Here is an 18,057-nt window from a genome sequence, read left to right on the forward strand (position 1 = left end):
CTCATGGACGCTCAGGAGTGTGCCCTCCCTAGTGTACACACTGCTCGGCCATTTGTTGAAAGTGCCCCAGGGGAAGCCTCTAACAGAAATCCCTCTGTCCTACTCACCTCTTAAGGGAGGAATAGTGGCTCTAAGCAGGTATGAGCCTCAGTACTGAAGACCAAGGTCCCTGCAGAAATGGGTACAATTCACCACCATGCTGCCACCAGCGAAGTGGAGTGTGACCGCTTCCCTGGCTAAGCTCATCAGGATGTTCCTTAGAGTCACTTCCAGGACTGACTACGCAGCTAAGTTCTGAGGTGCTAAATGCAGCACCAGCTGCTATTGCAGGGGTTCTCAATCTGTGGGTCACGACCCCCGTAGACCTCTCATATCAGATATTTACATTATGATTCATAACTAGCAAAATTACAGCTATGAAGTAGCACAAGTAATGCTATGGTTGGATGGGGTGCGGGGGGGTCACTACATCATGAGGAACTGTTTTAAAGAGCCACAGCATTAGGAAGGTTGAGAACCAGTGGGCTAGTTGCTTCCCTTAAGTCTCTGATTTGTCTGACTCTTGAACAAAACGCTGGGCTCACCCTTGCTGAGTGTTTTCCCTGGCCCACTGATGCTAACATCTTACCTGTTGGAAATGAGCTTCTAGGGTTGTAGTCTGCCAGGTCAACCCAAACAGCAGAGCCCGAGGTCAGCTCAGAGCAGAGATCGCCCTCGCTCTCCCTCCTACAAATCGACAGTTACCCTGCCTAGCCAGTGAACACTTGAAGCCCACAGACTGTAGGAAGATGGCAGGACAGCTTCTTTAGGTAAGCACCCATGGGCCCAGCTGTTTAGGAAGCTAAGGTGGGAGGTTTGTTGATCTCAAAAGACTAGCTTGGGACAACAAACCAGCAATGTTTGCCTATTTAACTTTTAGCGTAGAAAATATGGTTTACTACACAATGATTTGAGGCACATCCCAGGGTAAGAGTGGAAAGTGACCAAAGGGACCTCTGTAGAGGAAAACAGAATGGCCAGAAACAAATGTCTTCTGTCAGTTCACTCTGTAGACCAGGCTAGACTCATAGAGGTCTACCTTCCTCTGCCTCTCAAGTTCTGGGATTGAAAGTACATGCATTATGCTTGGATTTTTTTTTTTTTTAAAGATCTCTAGGTGTATGGCTGTTTTGTCTGTACCATATGTGAACCAGCCAGGTATAAAGTACCTGAGACTGTGAAAGGGTTAAAATTTTTCAAAAACTCCTAGCAGGCTGAGCAGAACCAAGAGTGCAGGTCAGCTTGGTCATGAGCTCTGTGTTTCAAGAACTTGGCTGACCACAAGATACTTAGTTGATTACGAATAGGCTCTTAGAAAATAGCCTATACAAAATGTTCCCCATGACTGTTCCTTGGACGCTGTCACAAACTGAATAATGGGCTGGGACTTTCCATAGGTACTCTTCAATAACCCTCCTTTACTCCCCCTGGGTTGTGGTTTCCCCCCTGAGTTGTGGTTTTTGACTTTAAATTCTCTCTGTCTCCAAAGCCCGGGGGTCAGACCCCATTGCTCCTGTGTGGGCTACAGGTCTTGACCTCAACATGTTGATCGAAATATACCTCTTGCTGATTACATCAAGTTCGGTGTCTTGTGAGTTATTGGGTGGCCGAGAATTCCTGAGGCTTGGGTGAGATCCTCCCTTCACAACTGAAGTTACAGATGGTCTTGAGTTGTCATGTGTGTGCTCAGTAGCAAACCTGGGTTTTCTGAAAGAGTATCCTTTGCTTCTAACCACCAAGGGATCTCTTTTCCAGGCTCCCTCCCTTTTTTGAGACACTCATTGTAGAGCTGTGGTTGTCCTTGAACTTCTGGCCCCACCTGTACTGCTGAAAGTAAATGATGTAAGGGATTACATGCCTGGCTGCTTACCCCTCTCCCCCTATACTTTTTCTTTTTTTCAGAGCTGGGGACTGAACTGAACCCTGCATAATATGTCAAGTGAGCATTCTTATACCAAACCGTATCCTCAGGCTGAACCCTCCCTGATTGTTTTTCTAAGACAGGCTTTCTCTGTGTAGGCTGACTGTCCTAAGACTTGCTCTTCATATCAGACTAGCCTTGAACTCACAGAGATCTGCTGCTTACCTCTGCCTCCTGAGTTGGGGGATTAAAGTTGTGCACCACTCCTCACATGACTGAAACCCTCCTTTTTTATTATTAGATATTTTATTTATTTACACTTCAGATGTTATCCCCTTTCCTCATTTCCCATCCCCCTATCCCATCTTCCCTCCTCTTTTTCGATTTTATACTATTTTAATTACATGCAAATATTAAGGTCAGTTCTAGGTTGAAGAACTAGCAATACAATAGATGCAAACAGTCAAGGAACAAGCAAGACAATAAACACAAGTAGTCAAAGAACAAGCAAGGCAATAACAAAGTCCCATGATCACGGGAATGATCACTGTTTTTAAGGGCTTATCAGGATGACCAAAATATCTGAGCCTACTTCCCTTTCCTATTGAAAAGTCATTTTCATGTCTGAAGCCTACTTCCTTGTTCTAACCTAAGATTTATATTCCTGCCTGAAATTACTTCTTTGTTCTAGCCTACTGTCAGATTCCTGCCTGAATCCCATTTCCTTGTCCTTGGCCAATGTCAGATTCCTGCCAAGCAGCCCCAAAGCTCTCCAACATCTTCCCCTTTTTTATTTCATAAGCAAGCTTGAGCCTGTCTTAGGTCGTTCTGACAAGAATGCTTTCCTTACCCATTGTGGGATATGCATTATCAAAAGCAATGCCCTTCTGTCTTAGGTTGATAAGGCTCTGTGCAGAATCTTACCCATCCTTGGCTTGCCAGCCTGTTAAATTAATAACTCTGTCTGGGGGTCCATTTTTAGGTTCAAGCCATGTACTTTAGCTGCCAAGATGTTGATGTTGTTAACGACAAGCTTTAACATGTTGGACAGGAATAAAAAAAAAAAAGTATTCCCAGGACAAAAAGGGCTAGCATGATCAAGCTATATATACCATTCTTGAAGCTTCACCAAAATGGAAATACTGACCTCGAGCCATGTATAATTTTATCAGCAGTATCTGTAGCATCAAAGCTCAATAAAGCAGCATTCTTTAAATTCATAATCTCACTATGCAAAGTTAGAACATCCAGAGAGGTGTTAGAATTATGCCAATTACCCTGCAAGTGTCTTTAAACTTTTCCCTAATTGTAATGACTATCATTGTAAATTTTAGAAGTAGCACAACTCTATTGGTATTTGGTATGACACTTGAGATGGCTCCTTACTCTTTGAACCTCCTTCTGATAATTTGAATAGGATAAAGAGCATTAATTCGTTGTTCCAAATGCCTATCTAAATCCTCTTATATACTCAACACATTAGTGACATTTTTTTTTTTTTTTGCTAAATGATTAACAAAAATAGCTGTCTTAACTTCTTGTGTCAAAGCAATTGCAGAAGCAGTGGTGCTAGCAATTAATGGAATTAAAGCTGTTACACCAGCAATAATCAAGACCACTACCCTCTCACTTCTGCTTAAACCTGACTCACTTCTTCCAGAAATTGAAAGCTTTTTTTTTTTTTTTTTTTTTTTTTTTTTTTTTTTTTTTTTTTCAGAAAACCAAGGTTCTGTAATACTCAGGGCAATAAAACAAAAGCTTGGTTGATAGACCTCCATAACAGACATGCCAGATTTCAACACAGTAAAACAATTAGAAAGTGTACAATCAATGCAACTTACAATAAATACTGTAGAAGGAACAAAAGTAATTTTAACTTGACAATTAAGAGAGCCTTAACACATGCACTAACACTTGTTTGAAATCCAGATCCTGCCCCAACTTTATCTCTTGCTAACATAACATCATAGAGAACTGCAGCTAACTTCGAAATATGTCTCTGAAAATGTCCAGAACCAGGCTTCCAAATGAAGACTGTCATTTCCAATATTGGATTGATTTCTAGACCAGTCCATGAATGAGTCAGAATAACTGGTCACATTAAAGGAAATAGAAGAGTCATTATAACTTCTCCTTTTGAATCTCTGTCCCACAAGTTCTAAAAACTTGAGGCAAGGCAGCTTGTCCCATCTGGGATATAGGTAAGCAAAGGTGGATCAGGAACTTATGTCCAATACAGCTTCCCAGTCACCATTGTCAGGGCACTCAGCAAGCTCACAGGTCAGCTTCATTCTTTGTCCCAGCAACAGCATGTCTCACCCTTCACTCTGGCAACCACCATGCTCCTTCAGCATCCTGCAGAAAAAAACACAAACATGCCCTCTTTCCCATATTAGATACCTGGTTGGGATCATGTCATATGCCAGTAAGTGGATCCTCCCCTTTCACCTAGGTATAAGTATGCCTAGTTGTAGGGTGCCATAGACACTCAGCAGAAAGTTCCTTGGCATCCAAATATTTTTAAAAAGTTAAAATAGAACATGATTTAAATAAATTTGTGGTGTTCAGGGATATACCTCCCCCTTTTTTATTTTATGAAGATACTGTTTTAAAGTTCCATGGGCCCCTTCCACAATACCGTGTCCTTGAGGATTATAAGAAATCCCAGCAATATGGGTAATGTTAAATTCTTTACAAAAAGGCTCAAATGCTCGACTGCAGTAGCCAGTTCTATTACCTACAACCCTGGGTGTGTTAGAGCTCCTGGAGCCCGGCCTCCTCTGACTTTTGAGGGGTTGGGTGCAGAGCTGAAGCTCAAGGTCTGCTCAGGGAACCGGCACAGACCGGAAGGCGACAGAAACCCTCTTAATTGAAGGAAACCTACAGCTCTGGTCTTAAAAGGGTTCCTCACTTTATAGCCCTTATTGTTTGTCTGTCTGTCCAACTGTCTTCTTCCTTCCTTCCTTCCTTCCTTCCTTCCTTCCTTCCTTCCTTCCTTCCTTCCTTCCTTCCTTCCTTCCTTTTTTTCTTTCTCTTTTAAAGCAGGTTGTCCTGTCACCTAGTGTGGCCTTAGCCTTGAAATTCTATTGCATCAGCCTCCTGAGTTCCAGGATCATTTGTGGGTTCCACAGTAATTTATTATCCTGGTCACTGAGAGAGATATGTCCATGTGGTGGGGCTCCTGGGACCGTGAGTGGGAGGGTGACCTTCCTGGTGAGTGATGGCTCGCTGGCTGGGCCTTAGGTCTGGGAAAGCCTGAGCTAGTGGAACTGCAGCCCTCTAGAACTGCACATACACACACTGGGCATTTTGACATTAGGGGGCATGTCCAGGATGTGGCCTCTTCCAGGGATAGGTGGGGTTACAAGGGTTGAGCTCGTCCTTCACTCAGTTTCTTCAGGTCTTGGGGCTCATGCCCTTTGACTCAGGATTTCTACACTCTTGTGTGAACCTTCAGCTTCATGAAAGTGTCTTGTTGTTGTTGTTGTTATTATTGAGGCAGTGTTTCTCTGTGTAGCCCTTGCTGTCCTGGAACTCACTCTGTAGACCAGGCTGGCCTTGAACTCAAAGATCTGCTTTCCTCTGCCTCCCAAGTGCTGGAATTAAAGGTGTGCGCCACCACTGCCCAGATCTGGTCACCATTCTAATTAGCTGTGAACTTCATTTCTTTCTTAGGTGAACACCTGCTTCTAAAGTCTAGAAAACTAACAATGTTACTATAGAATTCATAGACTGAAGTAGCCAAAATTGTACTTCCTCTTCCAAAGTTCTCACACACTCCAACATAAAAGAACAGCATGAACCATCTTTGGATCAGGGCAGCTTACCTACTGAACTGCAAAGATTTCTGCCCAATTGTTCTGAAAAACAGCCAGCGATCCCGGGGTCCACCTGAGCCGGCTTTCTGTTAGGCAAAAAGAAACAAGGCTGGAGAGGTGGCCAATCAGTGCAGTCTGCCCTTCCTTCGAGAGAACTCGATGCTCTTCTAGAGGACTTGAGTTTGGTTCCTAGCACAGAGGTTAGGTGGATCTTAACCACCGTGACTCCAGCTCCAGAGGATCTGATCTCCAGTACTGGCAGTACTCACCAATCCCCTGCATTCACACACACGCAAACACTCGAATGACTGACTGACTGACTGAATGAATGAATGAATGAATGAATGAAAGAATGAATAAAATATTTTTTTAAAACTACCTGAGATCATCAACTTAGAGAACAGTTTGATTTTGAGCCTGGGATGGAGCAATGCTGTTCAGTACATAGCTGGAGATGAGAAAAGACAGAGTCCAGTAGTGATCTGAGGGCATCCCACGCCAATGATGTAAAATAGGTTCTCAACCTGTGGGTCGTAACCCTGTTGAGGGGAGGGTTGAGCAACCTTTTCACGGGTCATCTAAGAGCATCAGAAAACACAACTATTTACCTTAGGATTTGTGACAGTAGCAAAATTACTTATGAAGTAGCAACAGCATGATGGTCACCACACTATGAGGAGATCTGTATCAAAGGGTCATGGCCTGAGGAAGGTTGAGGACCACTGATCTAAAACCTCCTGCTAGTCCCCTCCTCCTAAAGGCTCTGTCACCATTTGGCAGTGCCAAGCTGGAGGCAGGGTCTCATCTTTCGTTCCACAGACATGGCTCATGTTGCCTAGCTGGTTTTGAAACCTTGGGATTGAACACTCTTGTTGCCTTCCGAGAAACCAGGAATATGGTTGCAGACCACATTACCCAGATAGGGACCGTGCCTCTAACAGCCATTTAAGGGGGACATTTAATATCCAAGGCATATTATTGTAAATAATCTTCCACCTGCCACCAGACAGAATCAGAGCCTTTGGGTACCAGGGGAAAACTCAGCCAACTGTGTGAAAGACTTGGAACCATCTAGAAACACTTCATGACAGCAAGTGGAAACTGGAATCAGATCCCGTGGAAATTTTTTAGTGTTTTCTACCCTCCATGTTATGATTCATCCTCCAACAGTGCATGACTTAGAGAACTCTCCTAATTATTATAGTCTGGAATTTGATTTTGAGTTTGTGTTTGCTTTAAGAAAAAAAAAAAAAAAGCTGGTCTTGTATACTGTAACCTGGCCAAAAACTTGCTGTGTGAACTTTGAACTTCTGATGTTCCCCACGGCTTCCCATGTGATGGATGACAAGTGTCACTATATCCTGTTTTATTATGTATTTGTTCTTGAGACAGGTTCACACTGTTCCTTGGCTGGCCTGGAACTCATGGCAATTCCCCTGCCACATCCTCCTGAGTGTCAGGATTACAGTTGTGAGACACCATACCTCACCATTAATTGATTTTCAAACAGGGTCTCATGTGTCCCAGGCAGGGCTTGAACTCATAGTGTAGTCAAGGATGACCATTAGTTCCTAATCTTCCCGCCTGTGCTTCCCTCCTGGACTTCAGACATGTACCACCATGCTTAGTTTATACAGTGCAGGGCATAGGTCTTTGTGAGTGATAGACAAGCAGTACCAGCCTCCCCCTAGTTTTTAAACTCTTTTTTGAAACCTCTCGTTCCATAGCCTAGGCTAGCCTTCCAAGTAGCTGGGGTTGCAGGCATGTGTCATGGCACGGCACCCAGCTAGGCCCTGATACCATTGTTCTCTTTTATTTCTACTTTATTCATTGAGGGTGGCACACATATGCCACAGGATGTGGAGGTCAGAGGAGAGCATGCCTGGTGTCAGCTCGGCATGTTGGGGGCCCCCAGGAGGCCCTCTCACTAGCCTTCCTCCACTTTCTTAGATAGACCTGTGCATTCCGCCGTTCTGTACTGTGTGTGTATGTGTGATGGTTTGAACATGCTTGGCTCAGGGAGTGGCACTATTAAGAGGTGTGGCCTTGTTGGAGTTGGTGTGTCACTGTGGCTGTGGGCTTTAAGACCCTCATCCCAGCTGCCTAGAAGTCAGTATTCTGCTAGCAGCCTTCAGATGAAGATGTAGAACTCTCAGCTCCTCCTGCACCATGCCTGCCTGGATGCTGCCATGTTCCCATCTTGATGATGATAATTGGCTGAATCTGTAAGCCAGCCCCAATTAAATGTTGTCCTTTACAAGTCATGGTGTCTGTTCACAGCAGTAGAACCCTAGCTAAGACAGTATGTGAAACAGTATTCTCATCATTGAAGAGTATTGTAAAATCAAAATATTAACTATGAAAAACCACGGGAGATGCTCTGTGCAGCATCAAATATTCAGCTAAGATTTGGTTCTTTATGCATCTCACTAGAATGCAAATTTGCTTTCATCTTTCTTTTATAAATGGTAGAGTTATATATGTGTATATATAATACATATGTATATATACTATATACACATATATACATATATGTATATGTATATATGTATATATGTATACATATACATATATGTATATGTATACACTTTTGTGCATATATCTGTACACATATACATATATACATATACATACACACATATATATCACACCCTAAAGAGTTATTCTAAAATTCTTTTATGATTTATTTTTAGTAAATGTTTAGCTTGTGAACCTATTTTACCATATACCCAGTTATATAAAATGTCAAGCCCCACCCCCTAGAAATCAGGAGTGAAAACGTTTTAAGAAGCCTTGGTCTAAAGTTCAGATAGAGACCAAAGGAAGAATTCCTTTCTCTCTCCAGAATTGAGGTCCAGTTCTTCTTGGTTTACAGAATGCCAGGGAAGTCTCCAAGTGCTTGCCTGAGAGCACTGCAGTATAAAACCAACAAACAGTTCTGGTTTAACTCAACAAGCATTGGTGCTGGACCGAGCACATCCAGGAAGGCAAATACTGTCTGCTCCGTGGCTCACCCGCGCCCCCTACCGACAAAGAGAAATATCACTTTTTAAAAAATTCAAAAGGTCTCCGTTTCCATTGATTTCCTCCCGAAAAAGCAATGAAAGGTGAACTTGGAACTGAGAGACAATCCATGGATAGCTGTCCTGTGATGGATATTCCTGGTTGTCAACTTGAGTATATCTAGAGTGAACTACAATCCAGAAATGGAGGGCTCACCTGTGATCCAGATCTAAAGGCTGGAAGACACGAGTTTCTGACCTGGATCTTGGCATGGAGATCTTGAGGCACAGTGGCTATGAAAAGCTTAGGAGCAGGCAAGGTAGTACATGCCTTCAATCCAAGGAGACTGAGCAAGAAGATCTCAGAGTTCAAGGTCAGCCTGGGACAAACCATGTCCCAGATCCAGGCATGGTGGTGCACACCTTTAATCTGGGCCACATCTGCTGGAGGCCTACATAAGGACATTGGAAGAAGGAAGATTCACTCTCCCCCTGCTTGCACTTACTTGCCAGCACATCTGTTGGAACCTACTTCTTCAGGATTCCAGCTTCTACAGAAGTCTAGCCTCATGGGACTGAACAACTGCTTAGATTCTTGGACTTCTAACCCACAGCTGCCCCGATGTTAACTATAGACTGCATCATTGCAATAAATTCCCTCAATATAGAGAGACCTTCTATAAGCTCTGTGGCTCTAGAGAACCCTGATTCATACATATCCCATGTGTGCGTCTATAATAATATATTATAATTTATTATATAATAAATATAATAAATATATATTATATAATATTATAATCTCGTCTGGGCTTCTTTCCTCGGATGTGAATGAGATGCTATGCTCAAATTACCTGTTAACATCACTGCTTGCATGGCTACTTAAGAACGGGCACCCTTAGCCGGGCAGTGGTGGCGCACGCCTTTAATCCCAACACTTGGGAGGCAGGGGCAGGCGGATTTCTGAGTTCGAGGCCAGCCTGGTCTACAGAGTGAGTTCCAGGACAGACAGGGATACACAGAGAAACCCTGCCTTGAAAAAACCAAAAAAGAAAAAAAAAAAAAAAAAAAAAAGAACGGGCACTCTTTCCTCTTCTCTCCTGCCTCGTCATTTTTCTCAATCTCCGGTAGCACCGTTCACCAAAATCAGCACCACCCTGACGGGCCTCTCATTCCCCCACATAGTCCATTGTTGACTGCCATGGCATCTCCTACACGAAGCTTGAATCCATGCATGTTGTCGCCTGTGAAGTCTTTCAACTGTGTTGCTACAGATACTTCTTGGTTTGGCTGAACCCCGGATTACCTCCTGGATTGGCTCCCTTTCTCAATTCTGCAGCCAAATACCAGCCAGGAGCAGCTCTCTGGAGGAGGTATTTATTTGGTCTCATCTCGGGGAAGGTTCAGTTCATCAGCACAGAGGCCTGAGGGTCTTGCTATGTCATCCTGGCTGGCCTGCACTTTGTACAGACTGGGTTAACCTTAAGCTTGCAGTGGTCCTCCTGCCTCCACTACCTGACCTCTATATGCTGGGATCAAAGGTGTGAACCACTATGCCTAACTCACGGTGTTTTTCTTTCCTCTTTTTAGATGTATATATATGAGTATTTTTGCATGTATGTCTACCCGGTAGACATGCATGTGTACGTGGTACCTTCAGAAGAGGGTGTCAGGTCCCCTGGAACTGGCGTTACAGATGGTTGAAAGCCACCATTTGGGTTTGAGAATAGAGCCTGGGTACTGTTGAGGAGCTCCTGAGCAGTCTCCCAAGGCTCTCGATTCCTCTCTTCTCTCCAGCATACAACATAAGATGCTCTGAAAGCCATCACTCCCTCCCGCTTTCCAGAGTCAGACCCTCCACTGCCTAATCAAGGCCCACCCATAAAACTGAGTACGGTATGGTCTGTTTTCCACTTAGTCCACCAGTTCAAAGGTAAATCTCAGGGCTCCAGAGATGGCTCAGCAGCTGGAGGCTTCTCTCGAAGAGGACCCAGGTTTGATTCCAGGTACCCACATTGATGGGGTTCAGGAATCGCCTCACAAACCACACAAACATTGATCTCAGTCAGACAGAGATAGTTTATTGAGTATATGCCTCAGGACTGATGGACCCGACAAAGGCCGAGGTCCAAATTCAGAAACTGAATCGTGATCCTGAGTTAAGATCCCATAGCATTTTTAAGGCCCAAATCCACAAACGTCTGTGCCATAAATCAGGATTTAGGGATAGGGGATTTCCTTAGGAACATGTCTTTGTTGGACACATATCCTGTTTCCATTGGTTGGCATATTCAACTGTGGCAGGGGACTTGTCTTGTCTAATATTCATGTCTTAACTTGCCAACCAGGATGTCAGTTACCCACGTACATGTCTCTTTCTGCCAGGTAGGATGTCAGTTCCCAGGGAGGTCTTGGGAACTTAAACTTTATTAGACCACTACACAAAATGGAAGTCCTATTTCAAATATTCTTATTTTGGTGCAGACGTCTCTCTTGTGTTGGGGTCCATCCCAGGACCGTCTTATAAAAGCAAATACCATAAAAGGATACATAGGTGCAGGGAGTGCTGGTGGGTGGTTGGTTCAGGTCCAAGCTTATTGTGGGTGACAATACAAAACAGACTTCTATTGTGATTGGTTTTCAAGGGCACAGAACATAACAGAATATGTAATCAATCTTGGCATTAGAAAGTTTTCTAGTAACAACAAAAACATATGAGAAAGTTTCCTTATAATGGCAGGCTAGCCAGGTAACTGTCACATAGGCCTTAACAGACATTTTACCTAGCCTCTAGCACACATCACATTGCTAACGACCACTTCTTAACAGCTCCAGGTGAATCCAGTGCCTCTGGACACACACACACACACACACACACACACACACACACACACACACACACACAGAAAACCTTGTCATGAAAAACCAAAAATAAAATGAAAATATTTTACATGGTAATCACCAATGACAAGGTGTGGTAAAGGGCTGGAGAGATGATGGCTCATTGATTAAATGCATTGGCTGCTCTTACAGAGGACCCAGGTTCAATTCCCGGCACCTTCCTAGGCATAAATAACCTTCTGTAACTCCAGTTCCAGGAGGCTGATGCCTTCTTTTGGCCTCTGGAGGGCACTGCATGCATGTCCTACACAAACATACGTGTTGGCAAAACACCTATAAATATAAACATTAAAATTTTAAAGTAGACGGGGCAATGGATATTTATGAACAAACACATCAGATTAATCATGTTGGGATTAATCCAGCGTTTTAGTAACAGATTTTCATTCCTGATTGCAGCAGAAGTTACTCAGCTTGATAATTTCCCCCTTTAAATCAATAAGCAACACCAAAACTGGCAGAGGAACGATAAAGGGACGAGGATCCGATTGTTCCATTAACAGCGTCAGTGAGTCAGAGCTTCCAGGGTACCCTAGCTAGTTCCTTCCCACGCTGACCTTGGGCTTGTCTGCTTGCCCGCCCTTCCTTCCTATAGAGTCAAGGCTGGACTCCAACTCACAATTCTCCTGCTTCTGTAACCTGGCGATTACCAGCATGTGCTATGATGGCCAGCTCAAACTGCAAATGTCTTTCTTGATTGTCTTGTTCCCTCTTCTCTGCATCGTTTGTCCTCACGGCGCCATCTACTGGAGATTTATTTGTTGGCTCCACCACCGGAGGATGTAACAGTATTTTAAATTTTAAAATAAAACTAAAACTAAAAATTTATTCAGTTTGAGATGGTCTCACAGTTGCTCTGACTGTCTTGGAACTTTCCAAGGTACCCTCAAATCACAGAGATCCTTCTGTTTCTGCCTCCTGAATGTTCAGCTAACTTTTTTTTCCCTTAAAAAAAAAAAAAAAAGACATTACTTTTATGTGTGTGTGCACGTGTGTACATGCATGTGTGCATGTCCTGTCATATACTTGGTGGTCAGAGGACAACTTGCAGGAGTCAGTTCTTTCCCACCATCTGGAACTCAGGTCATCAGGCTTGGTTAAGTGTGTTTATCAAGTTAACCATGTCTTTTAACCTGTTCACTAGAATTGAACTCCTCAGCAAAGATACCTTTGTTTTATAATATGTCGAATAATAGACACTTAAGAAAAAACCGAGGAGAGGGAATCAATGAAGCCCCACTTGTTGGTGTTTAGATTGAAAGCAGGGATTGTAACTCAGGTTGGTGTTTTGTGACTGCACTTTAAGCCAGAGATGGCATCGTGTATTGAGCCTGTGGACACAAAACAGCATCATAGTATTTGTAGCCAAGTGTGAGTGATAATGGCCCTCCCAGGATTTCCAGATTGTCTTAGATGACATATTCACCATGGTAACGTGAACTTTTAAAAAACAATTTAATATGGTCTCATGTAGATAAGGCTGCCCTCAAACTTGTAATGTAGCTTCAACTCCTGTTCCTCCCACCTCAGCGTCCCAGGGACTGGGATTCTAAGCACGTACCATGGTATCTGTGAACTTTGTATAGTCACTGAGCAAGTCATACGTGAACACAGTTTAAAGGAACATTAAGAGTTTTCAAGCATCGAGGTGGAGAACACCAGGGATGAGAAACAAAGATGTTTGCAATCAGGTTTGAGATAACCCAATGGAGCAAGCTCGCGTGCAGTTGGCACTATCCTGCTCATAGCTGACTAAGTAGTAAGATGACTTCTAATAATCCAGCTATCTTTCCCTGACGCTAAAAGCATTAACACTTTTTTTTCCCCTTCTGTAGTAAATGTGCCCAGGGAGTCTTCCTCACTTTCCTTACTTTTTTTTTTTTTTTTTAAACTATGATTATTGTGTGTGGATGCCATGATCCTTGTATGGAGCTCAGAGGACATCTCTGTGAGTTAGATCGCTCCTTCCACTTTTTGTTAAATCATTTATTTATTTTATGTACATTGATATTTTGACTGCTTGTATGTCTATGGGAGGGTATTGGAACCTCTGCAACTGGAGTTGCAGACAGTTGTGAGCTACCATGTGATTGCTGGGAATTGAACCCAGGTCCTCTGGAAGAGCAACCACTGCTCTTAACCACTGAGCCATCTCTCCAGCCTCTCCTTCCACTGTTTTTTTGAAGGGTGGGGGGGCGTGGATGGGTCAGGCCAGTTCTAGGATTCAGATTCAGGTTGCCAAGCTTGAATGGCAAATCTTTACACACCAAAACCTCTCTTGTAATCTTCGTCCATAAAACTTCTCTTCACCTCACTACTAGAAGTGTCTGCGCCTTTAATCTTCATAGACCTTAAAACATCCAACTTGGAGCCACTTTCCTAAGCCAACCTGACCATGTCTGGCACCCAACATCCTTGTGTCCAGCACGGCTCTTTCTTTCTTCCTTCCTTTCTTTCTTCCTTCCTTCCTTCCTTCCTTTCTTTCTTTCTTTCTTTCTTTCTTTCTTTCTTTCTTTCTTTCTTTCTTTCTTTCTTTCTTTCTTTTGTTTTTTCGAGACAGAGTTTCTCTGTGTAGTCCTGGCTGTCCTGGAACTCACTCTGTAGACCAGGCTGGCCTGGAACTCAGAAATCCGCCTGCCTCTGCCTCCCAAGTGCTGGGATTACAGGCGTGTGCCACCACCGCCCGGCGGCTGGGTCTTTAAAAGCTCCCTTTATAATCAGAACTTCCACATCCTCCTCATGTGCTCTTGTTATGAAACCTGCAACCTTCCTTTTATTTGCCCAGGCCAAGAACACTAGAGATGAGAACTCCTGAACCCGGTCTCCACCTCCCCAGTGCTGGGCTCACAGCTTGGTTGCTATTAGGCCAATTTCCTTAAGGTTCTCTCGACTTGAACCATTTTAAAGTCCCAAGATCTCTGATGGCAAACCAGGAGTGTCACTTCTGTGGACCACCTGCCCAGGTGACCAGGTTCTTCCTATGGGCAAACATGAGTTGAATGCCCAGGGAGTGGGGGGAAAAAAGAAAACGAACAAACAAACAAAAAAGTAAAGAGTCAGAAAAGGTGAAAACAGGCATTTATTGAGACGGGGAAAAAGCATTCTATTGAAAATATTTTTTGTTTTTGTTTTGTTTTCCTGAGCTTCGAGCCCTTCTCATAGATTCTGGGTTGATCAATTTGTAGGACTCGCCTATCTTTTTCCTTTCTGAATTCTCTCCTCCGCTTTCCTATCACTCCTTCTTGGCCCATGGAGATAACAAAAGCTAGCGAGGTGGCATCTCAACTGAGTGGGAGCGTTATCTATCTTTACAGACAGGCAGTCATGTGCTAACTTCCTCCCTCTAGATCTTTTCCCTATCTATTCCCTGCTAACTCCTCACAAGTTGTGTTTTTATTTCCCTCTGGCGGCCGCATTCGCTACATGCTGGGAAGTGTCTCCTGGACTCAGGCTTTGATGTCCCGTTTCGTGCTATGACTGTCCTCGGGCTCCTTGTCGTCCTCAGGATAGTAGTACAAGCCGAAGCTGGTAGACGGAATGAGGGATGACAGGGAAACGGCGGCTTCTCACGAGTCACAGACACGTCAGCGATGGCCTCACGGTCACTCGGTGTCCCCTGCTCTCAGGGACTGTCCCTACAGCGTTTCTGGTAGACAACCTCCTGGGCAGAACTATCTTTCCCGGCCCGCAGCACCCAGTCCCCGGAAGTCCAAAGCGTCACGGAAATGACGTAACGCGCACGCAACGGGCGCGTGCTCGTGGTGCCGGGGGCGGGGCGTGCGGGGGCAGGGGCGGGGCCGGGACCCGACTGACTGAAGCGGCGCTGGGAGCGGCTGTCGGACGCCGGCGGAGCCGCGGATCAGGTTCGGAGGGACGGGGGCTACGGAGGCGCGTTCCCTCTCGGAGCGGGACGGCGGCGGCGGTGTCCGGCTGCGCGCTGACCCCGGACCGCTCCGTTCCGCCTCTCACCCGGGCGGGCGGGTGCGGAGGGCCAGGCCGCCAGAGCCCTGCTCTCGGCCTCTCCACCTCGGCCGAGTTCTTCACAGCTCGGCGGGACTCGGGCTCACGGGAGGACACGCTCCCGGGTTGTCCGCTGCCTCTCGGATCCCACCCGAGTCCGGAGTTGAGGTTGCAGCCGGGCGGGTCCCATCCGGAGCCCGCGTGGGTCTCGGGGATGGTGCGGGCTGCCGTGGCGCGGGGTTTTGAATACTTGTAGCTGGTGCCAGGGGCCAAGGTTATGGGTGTCTCTGAATGAGAAGTCCTGAAGCTGAGGCAGGAGGATTGGCCCGAGTTTGAGGTCAGCCTCTGCCACTTAGGAAGACCCTCTTATGGAAGAAAATAATAAAGGCAGTCCCTGATTCCGAGCTGTCTGGAAGGAGAGCCGAGGGGATGTCCCTCCATCCCTTCGCGGAAGTTCGCTCCATAGAGGGAAGCGCCTTGGAGACTAGGTCATTGGCAGCTGGCTGTGTCTCAGAGCTGATGACCAACCTCTGTGGTTGGGAAATGTGTTGCTGGATGTGGTAGGCTCCGGCTGCCCGTGGAGTTTAGATGTGACACTTTGGCAGAAGTTTACAGCGTCACCTAGTTTTGTGGTAAGAGCCCCTGTCGTCCCTCCACCCCCACCCCATGCCACCTCCTGGTAGTTAACAGTTGGGCCTTTTAACCTACAAACCTAGAATTACTTTTCAAAGGAAGACAGAATTAGTCAGCCACTTCTGACATCCCAGTATTTGGAAATTGAGGCAGGAACAGTCTTGGGTGTTTGACATCAACAGGGTTATATAGTGAGTTTGAGGGCAGCCTATACTACAGAGTAAAATTCGATCCCCTGCCCCCCAGAGTCGCAGTTAAAAGAAGAAAGAAGAGTCTAAAATAAAATTGTCTTGTCAAGAAGCTTGTTACTGGGCAGTGGTGGTGCACGCCTTTAATCCCAGAATCTAGGAGGCAGAGGCAGGCAGATCTCTATGAGTTTGAACCAGGCTCGTCTACAGAGTGAGTTCCAGGACAGTCAAGGCTATATAGAGTATTTCGGGTGGGGGGTGTTGGGGAGGGGTTAGTGGTGGGAGGAGAAGCAGCTTGCTCTTTAGTGATGACCGACACATGCTAGGTAGGAGCTGTTTAACTGAACTACAATCCCAGCTTCTATTCAGTCTTTGAACGTTACAGGGATTATTTATTTTGATTTGTGTATTTATTTTTGGGGACAGGGTCTCACACTACAGCTCTGGGCGGCTGTGTAGATCAGGCAAGACTCTGAACTTGGAGCAATCCTCCTGCCTGTGCCCCTCAAGTGGTGAGACTGCAGGTGTGGACCACTGCCTTGCCTGTCTTTCTTTTGGTATGTGTGTTCACCATGTGTGCACGTGGAGGCCAGAGACTAGCAACTGTTAGATGTCTTCCTTGGTTTTGTACTAGCCTTGGCTCTCATTGAGACAGGTTCTCAGTGAGCCTGGGTTCACCTAGACTGGATAGCTAGCCCAGAAGCTACAGGGAACACTCTTTATGTGAGTACTGGGGATCTGAATTCAGGTTCTCATGCTTGTATGGCAAGTACTTTACTTTTGCCACCTTCCCACATCCCTTTATTTTCGATGAAATGAAGTCGGAGTTTATTAAGAAACAGTTGTATTATAGAATTAAGCACAGGTGTTAAGGAAGAGAGAGAGAGAGAGAGAGAGAGAGAGAGAGAGAGAGAAAGAAAGAGACTGACTTAAAAGGACAGTACACCTTCAAGACAGTCTTCAAGATTTAGTTTCTTAATCAGAGGGTTAAGGGTACAGTCAGGATTTGAGTTTTTACTTGCTTAAAAAATTTTGGCTAGAGAATTAGCTCAATGGTTAAAGAGATTTGGCTGCTCTTGTACGGGATCCTGGTTTGGAAATGGTGGCTCACAACTGTCTAACTCCAGATCCAGGGGATCTAATGCCCTTCTCCAGTCTCCAAGGGCACCAGCTGCACACGTGATAGTGGGCAGTAGAAATACTTTAAGGTGTACGATGCTAGCCTAGTTTGTACCAAGGCCTTGGGTTCTATCCCCAGCAGTACAGAGAAAGAAAACAAAAATCTTCACAGAATTTTATCATGCTGTGTGCTGAGAATAGAGTGCTGAGAATCAGAACACAGGCCAACCTTGTGAAGTGTGGAGGATGGAAGAAGGGACCAGGAAATATCTGCCTAAGGTGTTGAAAAATGTGTAACAGTTCAAACAAATAAGCTGGAATGGGAATTTTGGAGGCAGCTACTTGAAGAGTGTTGAAGGGAGGTGCAGGGCAGAGATGCTGGGGTGTGGGGCTTTTCTGGGCTGGTGACAAGGCCATGGAAGGGCATGAAGCAAAGCCATCCTTCGGTTACGACAACTTTTAAGCAGCAGCTCACACACACAGGCTGCTGTGTGGTTGAAGATGATTGTGTAGTTCTGTGTTACGTACTGTCTTGCATG

At 45.1% G+C, this 18,057-nt stretch overlaps 1 protein-coding gene across 4 annotated transcripts in view; it reads left to right on the top strand.

The window, feature by feature from the left end:
- The first annotated feature begins 15,378 nt into the window (after nucleotides 1-15,378).
- The window catches only part of Rabgef1 (RAB guanine nucleotide exchange factor 1), a 42,210-nt gene continuing 39,531 nt past the window's right edge, over nucleotides 15,379-18,057 (top strand). Inside the window, exon 1 of one of the 4 annotated variants that reach the window (XM_076923043.1) lies at nucleotides 15,379-15,481. The gene's annotated coding sequence lies outside the window, so the exon portion shown is untranslated. Of the gene's footprint in view, nucleotides 15,482-15,520; nucleotides 16,211-18,057 lie in introns of those variants that run through there. The other 3 variants (XM_076923045.1, XM_076923046.1, XM_076923044.1) reach the window with 3 other exon arrangements.

Source organism: Arvicanthis niloticus, chromosome 24 (assembly GCF_011762505.2).
Source record: "Arvicanthis niloticus isolate mArvNil1 chromosome 24, mArvNil1.pat.X, whole genome shotgun sequence".
Taxonomy (NCBI): domain Eukaryota; kingdom Metazoa; phylum Chordata; class Mammalia; order Rodentia; family Muridae; genus Arvicanthis; species Arvicanthis niloticus.